Source organism: Megalobrama amblycephala, linkage group LG13 (assembly GCF_018812025.1).
Source record: "Megalobrama amblycephala isolate DHTTF-2021 linkage group LG13, ASM1881202v1, whole genome shotgun sequence".
Taxonomy (NCBI): Eukaryota; Metazoa; Chordata; class Actinopteri; order Cypriniformes; family Xenocyprididae; genus Megalobrama; species Megalobrama amblycephala.
Window position 1 is genome coordinate 23,773,747 of NC_063056.1, and position 17,785 is coordinate 23,791,531.

At 35.7% G+C, this 17,785-nt stretch overlaps 1 long non-coding RNA gene across 1 annotated transcript; it reads left to right on the plus strand.

The window, feature by feature from the left end:
- Positions 1-76: 76 nt before the first annotated feature.
- On the plus strand, positions 77-12,720 carry LOC125243986. The gene is made up of 2 exons (XR_007179201.1): positions 77-1,191; positions 10,966-12,720. It is a non-coding gene; the product is annotated as an uncharacterized LOC125243986 (long non-coding RNA).
- Positions 12,721-17,785: the final 5,065 nt, after the last annotated feature.

Below are 17,785 nucleotides of genomic sequence, written 5' to 3' on the forward strand. Positions count from 1 at the left end.
AAACGAGATGACTTCAACAACTTTTATTTTGAAACGTGAGCTCACTATAGGTGTTGTTCAAACACCTACACTGAAAACAGTTCAAAGTCTGTATTTGATAAGAGTAATGTAATTTGTGATGTTGATGTTTTAATTAATTTGATAATATTCGATGTTTATAAATAGCTTACTTAAACTCTATTGATGATATCTGTACCAAAATGATAGCATATTTTGATTTAGGATCAGGATAGCATATTTTGATTTAGGATTTAAATTAGGTCAGATATTTCCCAAACAGAAGTAATTAACCTACATCTGTATTTTTTTTTTTTTACTGCAGTGAGCTTTGAAGTAAATGGTATTGGATTTATGAGTGCATAACTGGATGAATTTAGATAAGGATTCCAGGTCTTAGGGCATACAGAGTCCGAGAGAACAGTGTTGATCATAATAGCTTTATATTAATGCTGGTATTAGCATAATTATGAGTAATAACAACTTATTTTTCCCAGTGACAGTAGCACAGGCGGACCCAGTTCCTGCTTTGAGATGTATGGGCCATTATAGTTTGGTGGTGCCTTCTTCTTCTTCTATGACTTTTATTAGATCCACAACAATACTTTTGTTAGATATTAGATTTCTAGGTGGTCTCTTACTGAACAAATAGCTTTCATTTTAATTTAAACAAACTTTAATTAAGTGACAAATTTCAAAATCTGACTGAAAATTCAATAAGACATTTGAGTATCCTATAGGGAATGGTTGACATTTTAAGCTGATTAAAAAAATAGAAGAAAATTTTTTTTTTTTATTGCAGTAGAACATGGGGCCCACCTGTCTGACTTGTTGAATCAACCTAATCCAATTGAAGAAGAAAAAACATATATATTAAATGAAAAACAGTAACCAGAAAATCTTTATTTTGTCACTTTAATGTTACGGTTATGTGAAACCACAACGAATTAATTCAGAATTCCTTCTCGCTGCAGTGTACGTCTCCCCCACGAATGATGAATGGTATCGTCCTCTTTGCCCCTGTCAATCCACTGAAATCACGATCGCAAACGGGAGCCGAGATGGTGTCAAACCTTAGGAGTGGGGCAGGTGCTTTCAAAACACACTGTCTCCCTTGAAAAAGGTGCATTAGTTCATCAGTACCGTGAAAAATCTGCATCAGTCAGGGACTGTGGATATCTGTCTACACCGCTGGTAAGTTCTCGCCTCTTCCTTATGCTTCTTCCTTGAGCTCGGCATGAGCTTAATCTTCAATCACAGTGTATGAAATTCATGCATTATCATTATTAAGGTGAAACATTGACACGTTACCCATAGCTTTGCATTAACGATCACTTGCACTGAAATACATCCAAGATAGATACTAGTATAATGACAAATCGGAAGAATGGACGCCCCTTCTGTTGACTTAAGGATGATAATATAATCATAAAAATATAAATAAACTAACTGATTAGATGATTCTCTGTAAAACTGTTGAATTGCGATATTTGAAGGTGACAGAACGCAGATGTGAGGCATCAGGGGACGTGTGTGCAACATAAACGTTTATACACGTACACCCGTGGGCTTGTACTGCTGTCAGAACAATTTCAGCTGTAACCCGAGGGCAACTTGAATAAATTCACTGTAGAAATGCTAGAGTAAAAACCTGTTAATTGGCTAACTGTTACCCTACTATATGCTTAAATTATGTTTAGTTATGAATTAGCCTACCTTATAATTTAGGAGAACAAGGCAATGCATACAGTACACATTTTCTTATTTAAAAAAACAAACAAACAACATAATTACCTGCTTAAATATTTGTGAAATAATAAAATCTTAAGCAACACATGTTGTTTCGTATTTTATTATCATGTTAGAGGCCTACCTTATTATTTTATTATCATGTGCCACCCAATAGTGTTTTGTTTTTCTTGGTAACAGTAACACTGTGCTCTGTTTTTATTTTATTGTTGGCTGCAATTACCAGAGAGGCCCATTTTGAATTTGAAATCATCATGTGGTTTTTCCCTGTCCTACTTGCTTTATCACATATTTTTACAATAGTAAACCGATTGTAGTAGTTTGAATCGGTTTGTATATTAGATTTACAAAACTTCACAAAACTGTAAAATATACAGTGCTGAAAATTGCTGCTTCGCTGACTGAAAGATCCTCTAAATTGTGCTTTACTGTAATATATATATATATATATATATATATATATATATATATATATATGAAGACTTCAGATGAAAAAGCCTCTAAGTGCCATTTGAAATTTTCTTCTAAAATTACCGTTTTTAACAAGCTCATTTAGGTTCAGTAATTTCACTTTAATGTTAATTAATAGGTCCTTTTCATTGCCATTAACGTGAAATAACTGAAAATATACATACAAGCTTGATAAAAATGCTAATTTTAGAAGAAAATTTCAGATGGCACTTAGAGGCTTTTGCATCTGAACTCTTCATACATATATATATATATATATATATATATATATATATATATATATATATATATATATATATATATATATATTTACCAGTAAAGCACAATTTACAAGATTAACAATGCATCATCCGCTTCAGTTTAGCTCTGATTCAGGTCTTCACTCTGATCAAGTTTCTAAAATGAAGGAATTTTAAATAAAATAAAAACTCACTATCATCATAAAATCTATCACCTTGAGAGTGATCACCCGACAGTTCTTAAGATCACTCGTTTTGTCCCGTGTTGTTGTCCGAGGATGCCCTAATGCAATGTCCAAATGTGTGTCGTCCAGTTTGATAGACAGTATGGGGTCATCCCCAAAGTGTTCTGGAGTTGTCCAGTCTGAATGCTCAAAGATGTGAAGTGACCCCTGCGGTCCACCTCTATTTGTTTACATAGCCTGTCATATAAAGTCTGTCACTTCCCCTGCATCTTATGCAACATTCTATCTTGGACTCTTGTTGGATAGACACTAACAGTGATGAACATCTGGCTTGATATCTTGCTTTTCTGTGGATATAGAACAATCACGAAATGAGAAAATATCTGTCAACAAAATGTAATATCAGTAATCTGGGTGCACTGTGTCTCCTCTAACAGAATTAGGTTTTCAATGTGAAGGTCGTTGCTTTGGGCTTCCAGCTGTTGCGTGCGTGACCGATCATGTGAGTCTAAAAAACACATCAATCAAAAAGTGCACATCACAATCTACAGTATGCCATTTTAATGTACAGCAGGTTTCCCAAACACAGATTGTGTCTTGCTTTTATTTGGCTATTTGTGTGAGAAAGCAAACAGGTACAGATGGTATAATTTTGCACAAGCTGCTCAAACTAACCCATTATTTTCTTACAAGAGTTATTTACAGATTCATCTTTAAGCAAAAACCTAGTTGTCAGTGACAAACAGGTTAAACTTTGGTAAAATAGTAATCACAGGAGCTAATATTTTTATAATTGGCCAAAAGCCATCAGTCAAAATCTTCTGCAGTACAATATATATTTTTTCTAGTAAAAACACATTTAATATTGTTTTACCTTTCAAGATTAAAGATAAATATACACTGTTATTTTTAGTTTGGTAACTTGCACTGATTTTTAAAAGTTTGGGGTAAGTAAGAAATTAATACTTTTTTCTGCAAGGACACAATTGCTCAAAAGTGACAGTAAATACATTTATAATGTTACAAAAGATTTCTGTTAAAAAAAAATTGTTTTATTCATCAAAGAATCTTGAAAAAAAAGAAAGAATAACGGTTATCAGTTTTCAACTTTCCTGTGACGGGAATACTTTTTTATAAAAAGACTAAAAAAAAAAAAACATTTTAAAATGTATTCAAATAAATTTTTTCAATAATTAGATTATTTGTTTCATTAAAAATAACATTTCTTTTGTCTTTTCTTGCATTGCTTTACCTTGTACATCAGATTTTAATCAGGGATTGACCACATCTGAACATGTTTCAGCTTTGTTTATCCACACACTTATTGCAACCTAAAGATTACATGTTTGATCGTGCAAAAGTGTGTTTGTAATTCATGTGTGAGGTTTTGGCAATTAAAACAAGAGACAGTGCTCTTTGAATCTTTTTGAGGCAATGACATCTCATTTAGTTCAAGATCTGTGGTTAAGCAAGTGTGGACAAATGAGAAGTTTAAATAAAAAGGGGGTTTAAATAAATAATAATAAATAAGGAGTGTAGCTGGGAGTGCAGTGGCTCCACTCCAGTGCTGTCTCTCATCCGTAATCCTCCAGCTTCATACAATATGGATTATAAAGCTACAAGAGCCACAGCTAGTCAGGCAGTCTGCCATGAGAGAGACAAACAGAATGAAAGAGGAAGTGATGCTGTCTTTAGTTAGCCTAGCTGTGCTTTTTTTAATAGCATAGGAAGAGTTCTTGAGAACTCAGTCCCTGGCTGAGAGAGCCTTGAATAATCCTTTTTATATTTTATAGCATTAGTAGACATTTCTAGGGCATTGTGGGCCGTTGCCAAGTCTTGCTATGTGGTTGCTAAGGTTTTTTTGGGTGGTTGCTAGGTGATGTCACAGGTCAGAGGATCCCACCCCAATCTCTAAATAATATTGTGGTCCCTCCTTCATTGTAAATCTATCAGGTGTTTTATTCCCCACCAGACAAAAATATGCTTTGTAAAGTAAGAACATCCCGTTCCTACAAAAACAAAATAGTCTGTGTTTCTGTGTTCTTTGAATGTATGGGTGGGTTTTTTGCACACGTTTATTTCCATTTCCTGTGTTAGGGTACATTTACACGACAATGAAAAAAAAAAGGAAAAGGATTTCTTTGTATAGATAACAATGCTGTCAAAACGATCCCCGTTCACACGGATTCACGAAAACAACTAAAAACACTGTATTATGCATGCCAGGCCAGTAGATGGCGATGTCACTTTGTGAAGAAAGACTATGCGCCTGCGCACATACGTATTGTTTTAGAGAGCACTCGCGCCAAAGCACATGAATATAGAATAAGCCTGCAACCTTTAGCCAAAAAAGCATAACAGCTAATGCTAACGCTCCGCTGTTTTTTTAATGGATTTCAATGGATGAGAGGCTTCACTATGCTGATTGAACAGTTTTTGTGGTGAAATAGCGAATCATTTAATTAATCGACAGCCTGTTTGCCAATCTTCAGCATGTTTTACAGTAAACAATACTTTTGTTGGGAACTATATGTAGATTAAATGTATTTTTTTAAGAGAACGCAGACTAGGGAATGTTGCGACTGACGTCACTGCCATTACACAATAGAGTACCTCAGGGATGACATGTTTTTGTAGGCCAACCCGGAAGTTAGCGGCGCACAGGTTCCCTCGACTGAAAGCCTATGCATTTTTCCCATAGACTTTTGGAAAATCACAAAAAATAAGCTCTGTGTTTAACAAAGGGTTATGACACTTACACGTTTTGTCTGTCAAGATAATCTTTACAAGTTAACACAACATTTATACATTTTGAAGCCTAAATAAAGTCGTCAGATATAAAAAGCTAACAGTAGGCTATAAACGGACTACAGCACACCATGGTTGCGGATCAACGTCATCACCACCAAGCTTCCTCAAAATTTATTTAAAAAACAACTTTATTTAAAAACATGCTCGCTGATTATGATCTGCACTGTGTATGAATACTTATCAACTTCTTCTTGAGAAATGCTGTCCAAATGTCCTGTTTGTCATGATGACGATGAAAGTCCCCGCCAAAGGAAGTAGTGCCTTTTAGCAATTTGTTAGCAACCGACATTTTTAAGACACATAAAGGTTTAAAAAATCACAAGCGGGTTATAACTGGTGTGTTTTATGTCATAGATCAAAATGTGAAAATATTTAGAGGCTTTGTTAACCACAGACCTTATTTCAGATTTAGCAAAAACCCATTTAAAAAACACATAGACTTTAGAGCAATGAAACTGGAAGTCCTAAAATGCTAACTCGCTTCTGGGTTTTGCCTACAAAAACACGTCATCCCTGAGGTACTCTATAGGCTGAGAGGTGCCGCACGTGATTAAGTTAGCCGTTACGCTTTCTCCAATGGTAAGAGATACAGACCCTCTCATCTCCCTATAATATACAATCTAATAGAGTGCCCCAGGGATGACGCGTTTTTGTAGGCAAAATCCGGAAGCGAGTTAGCATTTTAGGACTTCCGGTTCCAACGCCGTAAAGTCTATGGGTTTTTTGAATGGGTTTTTGCTAAATCGCCTGAAATAAGGTCTGTGGTTAACAAAGCCTCTAAATACTTTCACGTTTTTATCTATGACATAAAACAGACCAGTTATATCCCACTTGTGATTTTTTTTAACTTATACTGTGTCTTAAAATCGACGGTTGCTAACAAATTGCTAAAAGGGACTACTTCCTTTAGCGGGGACTATAGACGTCATCATTAAAAACGGGACATTTGGACAGCATTTCTCATGAAAAAGTGGATAAGTATTAATAACAGCGCAGATCATAATCAGCGAGCATGTTTGTAAATAATGGTGGTGCTTGGTGGTGACGACGTTGATCCGTGACCATGGTGTGCTGTAGTCCGTTTATAGCCTACTGTTAGCCTTTTATATCTGACGACTTTATTTAGGCTTCAAAATGTATAAATGTTGTGTTAACTTGTAAAGATTATCTTGATAGACAAAACGTGTAAGTGTCATAACCCTTTGTTAAAAACAGAGCTTATTTTCTGCGATTTTCCAAAAGTCTATGGGAAAAATGCATAGGCTTTCAGTCGAGGGAACCCGTGCGCCGCTAACTTCCGGGTTGGCCTACAAAAACATGTCATCCCTGGGGCACTCTATACGCATGTGCATGCTGTCGCCGTTTTCACGGAGCAGCATTTTTGTTGTTTATGATAACGGTAACATTTTCAAAAACGTGCACTTTGAAACCCGTTTTCAAAAGTTTGAGTTTTCTGGCCCCCAAAACGCCATTGTCGTGTAAATGAATGTTCAAAATGCATAAACAGCTTTCTGTTTTTAGTTGAAAACAATGTTGTGTAAACAGCCCCTTAGTTTCTTGATTACTCATTGTCTGATTAACACCTGTTGTCCATTTGGTTAATTAGTTTGGTCTGTCTATAAAGGGTATGCATTGATGTCAAAGAATATACACTAACAAGAAGCAACACCCAATAGAACGTTCCATTGCAACACCGGCGACTTGGCAGTCATCTAGTAATTAATACCAACATATAAAATTAAATTAAGGACATGCATCAGAAAAACTGGGAATGTTGGACAATAAATATATGAATATAAGAGCTTGATTTTACAGTGTTGTCTAATGTCCGTTAAAGCAAAAGTGTCCAAAAGTGGGAATTACGCGATAATGGACACAGCAATGCATCATGTATTATAAGATCATTATGTTTGTAGCGTGATCCATTAAAACGTACAATGTAGCCTATTTCAATTCAGACCTAGTGGTACTATTATTATTACGCCACTAGGTCTGAAATATATTGTTCGCTGCAAACATGATGACCTTAATTTTATTAATTATTAATTTACTATTAATAAATGTGTAAAGTTGCATAAAATGGAAATACTCAATAAAGTAGGCTAACTACGTTACCTCAGATGGTTGAATGGTTGGATTCCACAACTGGTAAAATAAAACATATAGAATACAATACAACATTTATGATTTCATTTGAAAAATGTTCTTTTGCGCTTCTGATTTGGCAGTGAAATTCACAGATTTTGGGTGCGTAAGATGTGAAGGATTCTATGGTCCAGTTAGTATTTTCACCCCATAATGGCGGCCGCGCTACCGGAGCACCATATAGTGGCTGTTGCCCAAAAAGTATGAGAGTGTCGCCTCCTGGATTCTATACTCTTTGTTGATGTCACTTTCCTGCAAGAACACGCCCTCCTTGGACACACTGAGTGGCAAAAGTTCCTGCTGCATGACTGGATTTAATAGGGGAAACTGCAAAAATGCAAGTATAACAAATGATTATCCATTTAAGTTGAAGGCAGATGGACTTGTTCCTTACAACTTGCCAAAGAACAAGTGATCCATGGATGCTGACATGTGGCCAGGATTTATGACCTTTATGTGCCTGATTTTTGACACTGGGAAAAAGCAAATTTGCCTGTGAATGCTTTACATGAATAAAATATAGAAAGGTCTAAATCCAGGTGATCAATTATATATGTTATATTTATCATCAGATCATCCAGCCATACTAATTATATATATATATATGTAATTAGTATGATTTTTACCCCAGAATTAAACATATTGACAAAATGATAATTGCAAATCCACATTTTGCTGACTGGAGTCCAGTTGTTCTGAGAATTGCAGCGATTCATTTGCTTCCCTTTTCTGTAGCATTCGGCAGTATATAAAAATATACCTCAGGATTCATGTCAAATCTATTTGTACAGTCGCAAAGCTCTTTCCCATTTTAGAGGTGTTTTGTGTATTTTTTTTGCAGCATTCACGCTGAAAACCAATGCTGCCACTCAGTTTTTTTGCCACTCAGTAGGTGTAACCGCAGAGACTCCGGCTGATGGTGGCTTCACGTGCATACCCTCTATTTAAACCCTGTGTTTCTTTCATTTCATTGTCAGTTCTTGCGGTGTTATGATGGGTTGTTCTGTTCTAAATTCATGTTTCCTGAGTTCTATGCTAAATAAGTTTGATAATGCTTGTGCGTTTGATCCTGAATTTATCTTTATTTTGCAACCAGCTGTGACACAAACAAAAAACACATGATATGTGATATTTAAGGGACGAGGGATGAGTTACGTGCATGCCAATGTTTGTTTTTGTTTTGTTTTTTTAAAAAACTCCCAACTACAAGTACGCACACACACACAAATTGGTGTAGTATTTAGAAACAATTTTCACTCAGAAATTGATTGTAAATTTCAGAAACCACTACAAAGAAACTGCATGAAAAACAACAAATTAAACGTGAAACTTTGAAATAGAAAAAAATGAAACAGTATTTTCTTGTTAAAACATACTCAACTCAAAGCAACTTTAAAAAATATTTTTTAACAGAGTACAAACAATAATTGTAATGCTCAGAGCCAGAGGATAAAAGTTCAGTATAAACAAAATGAAGTGTTTGAATTATACTGCTTTTACACTGCAGTAAACACTTGAATCATCCCATCAAAACAAATAAAGTGTGACGTTTTATAACTGCTATCATAAAGATATGTTATCTTTGATGATATGTTTCAATGAAAATCTACATTCAATTTTTAGTTCCTGTTCACCATGGCCTTGGTTGTCTGTCAATGATTAATTTACATATAAATGCTGATTAATTACTCTGTTTTTTTTTTTTGTTAGTTTTACAAACTGTCAAAAAAAACAAACAGTGTGAGAATGTGGACCAGATATTATAAGCTTTCTGAATTGACCCTGATTTAATGAGCAGATTGATGCTGTCTGGATGGTCTGAAGATGCACTCATCCCATGTGAATTTTACTATATTTAAGCGCAGACATATGTTTGGGCAAGCACATGCTAAGACAGGGATGTGAGTACAGTACATGCATGTGGTCATGTCCACCCGAGCGTTCACATATGTGAGTAGATATACGCAAAGAGACTGGGATCACACTGAAAAATAGCTAACTTGTATCTTGCAACAGCTGTGTCAAAAGAAAACAGCAAAAGTGCATCTCACTGTTTGTCAGAAGAGATTACCTGTTGCTATGCAATATAGGTAATCCATCTTGTTGCCAAGGCAACTGCTTCCTGACTGAGAGAGAATGGAGAGTGATTTGGGAAGGTTTTGCGTTCTGTAGAGTGGCCTATTTGAGCTTGTGAAAGACGAGCCTCGGGCCACGGTGGAACCATCGAGATGGGTCAAGCATAAAAATGTTTGCTTATATAATTCTGTTGTTCCTCCTGTGGGTGAAAAACAATTTCTGTGGTGCTATCTCCATCTAGCGGTCAGAAAAGACATGTGCTTTATTCAGATAATCATCTTTTGTTCAGATTGTACTGTTTACAAGCCTCATGCAAGCACTGTCTTTTCTTTAGCAATGACAGAAGTGGAGCCGGTGTTGGATTTTGCCTCATCGGGCCGCTCTGGTCGTCGTAATGCACTGCCCGACATCCTGGGCTCTCCTGTTGGAGTCCCTCCTGATCTGCCTCTTAAACTGGCAGAACTGTCCCTCACCGGTAACTCTTTTATACTTTTATTATTTTAGATTTTATTTAATATAATTATATTTATTATTTTTATAAAATAAAATAAAATAATACATATAATTATAACATATTATACATAATATATACACACATTATAAATATATATATAAAAGTTTGTACAGATATAGATACTTTTATGTTAGATGTGATTAATTGTGATTAATTGCGATTTATCAATTCAACAGCATTATTATATATAATAATAATAATATATATATATATATAATTTTATATATTTATAATTAATACAATTATTTTACAAATGAGCTATTTTTGATAACCTGTGATGGCCAAAAATATTTGAAAATAAAGTAAACATCACAATTATTATAAACTTATAAACAATTATTATATTAAGTTGTCGGTACAACTAAAGTATGCAAGTAGTTATATTGTTTTCCAGTCTGGAAAAGTCAGAGAAATTAATAAAATCTGAAAAGTGAACTACTTTTTTCCCCTAATTATGCTCAGATCTGTAATATTAGTTTGTAACATTCCTCTTGTGTAGAGTAAAACTTGTCAAATTTGACAATGAATCTGTATTTTGAGTTAGTTGTTATTAATGAATTGGTCAAACTGGTTCACAAATGATTCATTAATGAATCACACTTTATTTGAATGATTTTTTTTATCATTATCTAGTTATCACAAATGATTGGAAAAATCAAGGACATTTAAAGAGTGTTGGAACTCTGGGTGCAATGATAATTTCAGTACTGAATAATAAAAAAAAATAAAATAAAAAAAACTCTATTGTTCCTCAGTGTTTTTTGTCTCTCTGTTTCAGACGGTCCAGGTGATGCTCAATCCCCGTCTACGGAGGAACCCCCCACTCCCACAGAGAGCCCAGAGGTGAAGGAGGGCTCCTAGGTGGCTGAGTCTATGCCTAGACCACAGAGATGGGGCCTCGACCGCCCCCGCCTTTCCCCTGGAGCTCATCCTCCACCGACTGTTCCTGATGCCTGTCAGACTGCATTATGGGAAGCAACAGAGGGCTGCTAAAATGTGAAATGAAGGACAAGGTCTTCAAAGGGTCCGTGCAATGAAAAAATGGAATGTCCAAAAAACAGGAAAGGAAGCAGAATATTGCTAGAGGAAGTCGTAGAGCAATCCTCACTTTTTTTAAACACTGAGAAGCCAAAACGTGGAGGGACCTGCCTGAGAACGCTTTAATAAATTTTACGCATTTGTTTGACAAAATGCTGTTCTTTTTATGAGCTTTCTATCCAATAATGACTATTGTGAGTTACGTACTGTATACATCCAGTTGTGGTTTGATATTGTATGATATTATGTGATCTTAGTAATGTGTCTTTGAAAATCGCCTCAGTCTTTGGAAAGGGTAACCATGAAGAGATACAGATGTGTGTGAATATATTCAAGCGTCATGTAGCATCTTCAGCCTTCAAAAAAAAAGAAAAAAAAGAAAGAAAGGATATTAAAAAATTAGTTTTATAAAAAATTGATTCGGGAGTAAATTAATCATAACTGCCAAACCTGAAAAAAAAATGCAATATGAAAAGACAGGAGACTTCAAAGTAGGATAAGAAAAAAATTGATGTTTTAATAAATATTCAAAATGCACACTGATTTATAACTTAAATTTGAATGATTCAGCATATTAAAATGAATAAGACTACTAAACTAATGTAATATCAGTGTGCAAAGGATTTTATAACTAAAAAAATATGTCCACTTTCTCTATAAACTCTCATACTGTATGTGATGTATAGAGTGACCTTACTGAAGGGAGTGTACTTACAATATATGTTTGTGTTTAGATCTTCGATGTCAGTTGAAAATACATGTTCTTGAAAATATATACAAACTCAAATTAATAATTGAGCTAATCTAAACCATATAATAAAACAGTACTTGTTCCTTTTCTAAATGTGGTGGTGCGAGGTTGTCCAAGAGCCATAGCCTTTTTAAAGGTCTGTATAGCCTAAACATGCAAACTGAATGGAAGGATATGACTGTGATGTGAAGTTGACAAGTCCAGAGAGATCTTTTTTATTGTCTGCGTCATCATGAAAAGTGTATTATTTCTTAAGCGTGGGGCATTTTGGGATGTTGATTTTTGTCTATTTTAATACTCTGTGTTTATTTTACAGTATCGTCCCATTTATACTCTACGCTGATGACTGCTAATGTATCAGTGTAAAATGTTGTAATTGCCAAACTGGGATAAAATTGCCTTTGTATGTTTTTACACTGCAGTAACTGTGCTGTTAAAAACACATCGATGAAGTCACACAATGTGTGTGTTGTATCTAACATTACAAAGACAGTGAATCTGTGAAACTCTTTATGTATATACACAAATATCGAAAACGTATGATACCAAAAGGGGCCAGTATGAGAAAATCAATTGAAACTTGCTGTACCTCAGAATCCTTTTTAATGCATTAAGTGCTGTCTTTTCACCACCAGGTGGAGCCACTGTTCGCACGTGGACATTGCAAGCTACGCGCCATTTGTTGTCGATATGAAACAATAAGAGGGTGACCATGTGTTTCTCTGCAATAAAAGTCTAATGTTATACACGTATGCCATTATATATTTAGCTTGGCTTTTTACAGGAAGTAAGCAGGCATGTGAAGCTGTTTTAAGTACACAATCAATACAAATGGCCTGATCTTAGCAAGGCTCTACATTCAAATGCTATTTATTTATGGGTAGGTAGGGCACCCAAGCAGTGGATATAAACAAGTCAGGGTGAAAAAAATTATTTGATGCTGAGATGGTCTGTGTGCAAATCACTGAGTGCTCTGTGAGCCCTGGCAGTCAACATTAATGTAGTAGGAAACAAGTCATGACAGTGCAGCGTTTGAGAAAAGTCTTTTAGTGAAAAGGCCATTAATTGTTTAAAGGAACAATCTGCCCCCAAATTAAGAATCTCTCATTAATTATTTACCCTCACGTCATTCTAAGCCTGTATGACTTTTTTTTCTTCTGTGGTGGAACACAAATCAAAAATCATGTGCACGATGTTCATGCTAGCACCGTCATGCTAACACAAAATATTTACTCTACTCTTTTCCAAGCTCCAAAAGGACCAAACACACATAAGAGACACAGACGTGATTTACAGAGAATGCCGTTTTACAGTGACTTAAATTTTGTTCTGTTTCTTCAGAAGACTTAAAATAAAACTAGATTTTATGAACATGGTTTGGATTTGGAATGACATAAAGGTGAGTAAATTTGTATATAGATATATATAGATATAGATATAGATATACAGAATCGGAATATTGTAGAATCACAATACAAATTGTGTAATTAAATATATAAACACTCTAATAAAGAAGTATGAAAACAAGCAGAATTATACAGCAAAAATACCAGACTAAATATCGAAGGCCTCTATTTTGGCTAAGAACCACTGCCTTAGTGCCATCCAATATTTTATCTTTCACACTCAATTAATGGTCCTAAACATCTTCATATAATGCTCATCATATGGCTTCATTCTCACTGATTACTAAGCAGAAACAACAGTGACATACTGCTGACATTATGGAGTCCCTCCTACTCTTGGCTCTCTAGTGCAGGCTTGATGAGGGCAACATTCAGACTCCCCCCATTAAAGATTAAAGGAGACTTCTAATCATGATAAGACCCCTTTTTAAACATCTGCCCATCTGTGCCATTCCAACAGTTTAAGACAACAACATCTGTGACAAATCTGCAATGAAAAGGACACTTGAGGTTTTATGTAGGCCCTGGTCATTTGATCTCATCTTAAATTTGTCTAAATAAGTAATACATTTGAAATGCAGAATAGTACCAAACAAAAAGCTTAGTGTAAATGATATAGTGTGTATATATTTATATTTATATATATATATATATATATATATATATATATATATATATAAACACACACACACACACACACACACACACACACAAGTATATATACTTATCTTAATAGGAAAGAGTGACAAAATCCCCCATTTATTGAATGCTAATGCACTCATTTATGTGAGGGATAATGTAAGGAATATTCAGTGAGACATCAAAAACAGCTATATTGTGACTCCCTCCCTTGATATATCAAGCACATTCATTGACTTTGTGTCTGGCTGTCTGAGGATGGTGTAAGCTTGCATGTAGCCACCCAAATATGCTGTGAGGGAGTGTAGTCCCTCCCCCCGCCTTACACTTGTATAACAATCCAATAAGAATGGTGCCTGTGTCGTTGCTGTGGTAACATGTTGCCAAGGAAACCGCCTCTGCTAAAAAATGCACTGTAATTGCTAAAAAAAAACTTACTTACAGATGTGCTCGTCTTGTATATTTTGCACATCGAACATGCTCAAGACACTTTCATCTGATGTTCTCAGAAATCATGGAACAGGGGCCAAACGCCAACAACAGCCTGTTCACATCATGTGACTCTGCTCGTATTTACAGAAGCACAACATGGAGGGACACAATGTGGAAGTGGAATGGGTGAAGCCTGAAGCAAAGCTGAAAACAAAGGCTACATCCTCACAGCAGCGAGATACTATCACATATGCCCACATGCGGTGCAGACAAGAAGCATGCTTCATCAGTTAATAACTACATGTCGTGTGAAAGCACAGCTATTAGTGGCAACCCCAGGCAGCGGGCTCCATCCATGGCACCCTCAGATCTTAACCGAGGGGTGACCTTTTCTTTGTTCCTGAGCTTAATAGTATTTTCTGGCTTTTGGCTCTACTGGGACAGAGGAATTTGTTGTGTTGTTGCAAATGATGATGTGTTGATGTGAGCCAATGAAAAATAATCAGCAGCTTTTTCAGCGCAGTGGTGTGGGGTGGCAGTACCAACTCAGACGCACGGCACATGCCGTTTAACGTGCCAGTCAGGCTGCCTGAGGTTGAGAGAGAGAAAGAGTAAGAGATGAAGCAAGAGGAGGAGGGGAGAGTCAAAGTGAGTGAAATGGATAGAGAGACAGGGGTACAATGATGGAAAAAGACATGCAGACAAACATTATGTCAGACCTCTTGGCGAAAACCACAATGAATTCCTATTTGTGATTTATTGCATGAGCCACTGTGATCCAAGATGGGAAAAGAGGCTTTCATTGGTTTAAAAATTACAATGGCTTAAATCATTGGCTTGCAGCTGGTTTTGCATTAGAATTTACATTGGACATAAAGTGGCAACCAAACACAGTACCAAAATTGTTTAATAATAATTAGGGAGGACAAAAATGCTTCACTAAGTATAATAATAATATTTATAATAATAATAATAGTTCACCATTTTTATTATTATTAATTGACATCTTTTTATTTTGCATGATTGTTTAGTTGCACATTTGTTTTCTGTACTCCTGTAACCTAGCTACCTGTTAAGAACCAGTGATAACATCAAACATCAAAAGGAATGAATAAGTGGATAATTTGAAAATAATCTCTGGACACTTGATATTCTGACTCAGAGGGTCAGCCTCAAGTTGGTTTAACAGCCTGAAATGGCCCAGCTTAGCTTATTTAAATGTTAATTTAGTAACATGGCATTATCAACTGCAAGGTAATGGGTTTTTATTCCCAATAAGAAACCCACATACTGCATACCTTGAGTGTAGCCTACTGTATGTAAGTTTAATGTATATAAAGCATCTCTAAATAAATACACGTGAATGTCAGTTTGCACAATGAGGTTATTAAGCAACTAAAGCCTTTAATAAAGTCCCCCTGAAATCAAAATTTAAGTTTTTTAGCTTTTAGTATGAATATGCTAGCCTTAAGGTTATGAATAAGCTGGTGTGTTCCAAAACAATGACAAAATTCGCATTTAGGAGATGTAAGCATTCAATACTTACAGTCTTTCACATCCGCTAAAATGGATCATGGATTTTCATAACATCACATCGCACTTCAGCTTCTCGTCAGATCTTCTGTCCAATCAAATGCTCTCTGGAATCTGAAGTCCCTCCCCTCCTACACTATAAACATACGCTGAAGCTGCAAATCGGTCATTTGTTCACACATTTACTAGTTTCTACATGGTGAATGGCACATAGTGCACTATATAGAGAATAGGGAACAATTCAGACAGTGTAAATATGCTTTCCATTGATATTGTCTGTTTTTGCGTTAGTGTCACGTGAACCGCTGCACTGCAAGCACCGCAAGCACAGTCTGCTCTGGTCTACACAAAAGCACAGAGCGGATCATATCCGTGGACCGCGAGTCGACTCAGACCACAAAAGGTATCGGATCCATTTGAATTCTGCACAGAATTCTGTATTTTAAAGTGAAATAGAGGGCATTAGGAGGAGAAACAGTTAGAGATTAGAAGAAAACAGAGGTTTTACAGAGTTTATCGGCTCTGGTGGTATAAACGAAATGCTATTGGCTATTTTTAAAAAGGGGCGGAGCTGTTCGATATGTCCTGCCCTGTCTTCCTGTTTCAGTTGAAATTACGTCAACACAATGAATAATGCTGCGCGTTCCAAGGCAATTCAGTGGGCCTTTAAAGACATTGATAAAATAGTCTATGTAACTACAGTGGTTCAACCTTAAAGGTGCCCTAGAATGTTTTTTCACAAGATGTAATATAAGTCTAAGGTGTCCCCTAAGTGTCTGTGAAGTTTCAGCTCAAAATACACCATAAATATTTTTAAATTAATTTTTTTAACTGCCTATTCTGCGGCCCCTTTAAATCCTCGCGCTTTAAAAATGCTCCGTGGCTAAGCTAACATTACACACTGTTGGAGAGATTTATAAAGAATGAAGATGTGTTTGTGAATTATACAGACTGCAAGTGTTTAAAAATGAAAATAGCGACGGCTCCATGAATATAGTAATAAACGATAGTAACTTTAACCACATTTAACAGTACATTAGCAACATGCTAACGAAATATTTAGAAAGACAATTTACAAATATCACTAAAAATATCATGTTATCATGGATCATGACAGTTATTATTGCTCCATCTGCCATTTTTCGCTGTTGTCCTTGCTTGCTTACCTAGTCTGATGATTCAGCTGTGCTGCCTGCCCTTGTGTAATGCCTTGAACATGAGCTGGCATATGCAAATATTGGGGGCGTACATATTAATGATCCCGACTGTTACATAACAGTCGGTGTTATGTTGAGATTCGCCTGTTCTTCTGAGGTCTTTTAAACAAATGAGATTTACATAAGAAGGAGGAAACAATGATGTTTGAGACTCACTGTATGTCATTTCCATAATGAACTCTTGTTATTCAACTATGCCAAGGTAAATTAAATTTTCAATTCTAGGGCACCTTTAATATTATTACTTCAGCAGGCCTTTAAAAAAGTACCAGAAATTATGCTCTGTTCCGTTAACGGTTCTCACACTTGCATTCTTTCACTGCAATGCAGACATAACACCATAGTAAAACAGTTTTCAGGTAATAAAAACTAGTGGCACTGCAACTGAATCCACAGCGAAACAGACAATGCTACTGGTGAACGAATGACTCTTATGAGCCAATTCTTCAGTGGATCAAAACATAGCCTATACTGTTTATATTGTGTTGTATCAATTTATTTATTTTTTTAATAAAAGTAGTCATTTTCTTCCATTTTAGTCATTAACTTCACATTGTCATATGAAGAACATGTCAGTAACTT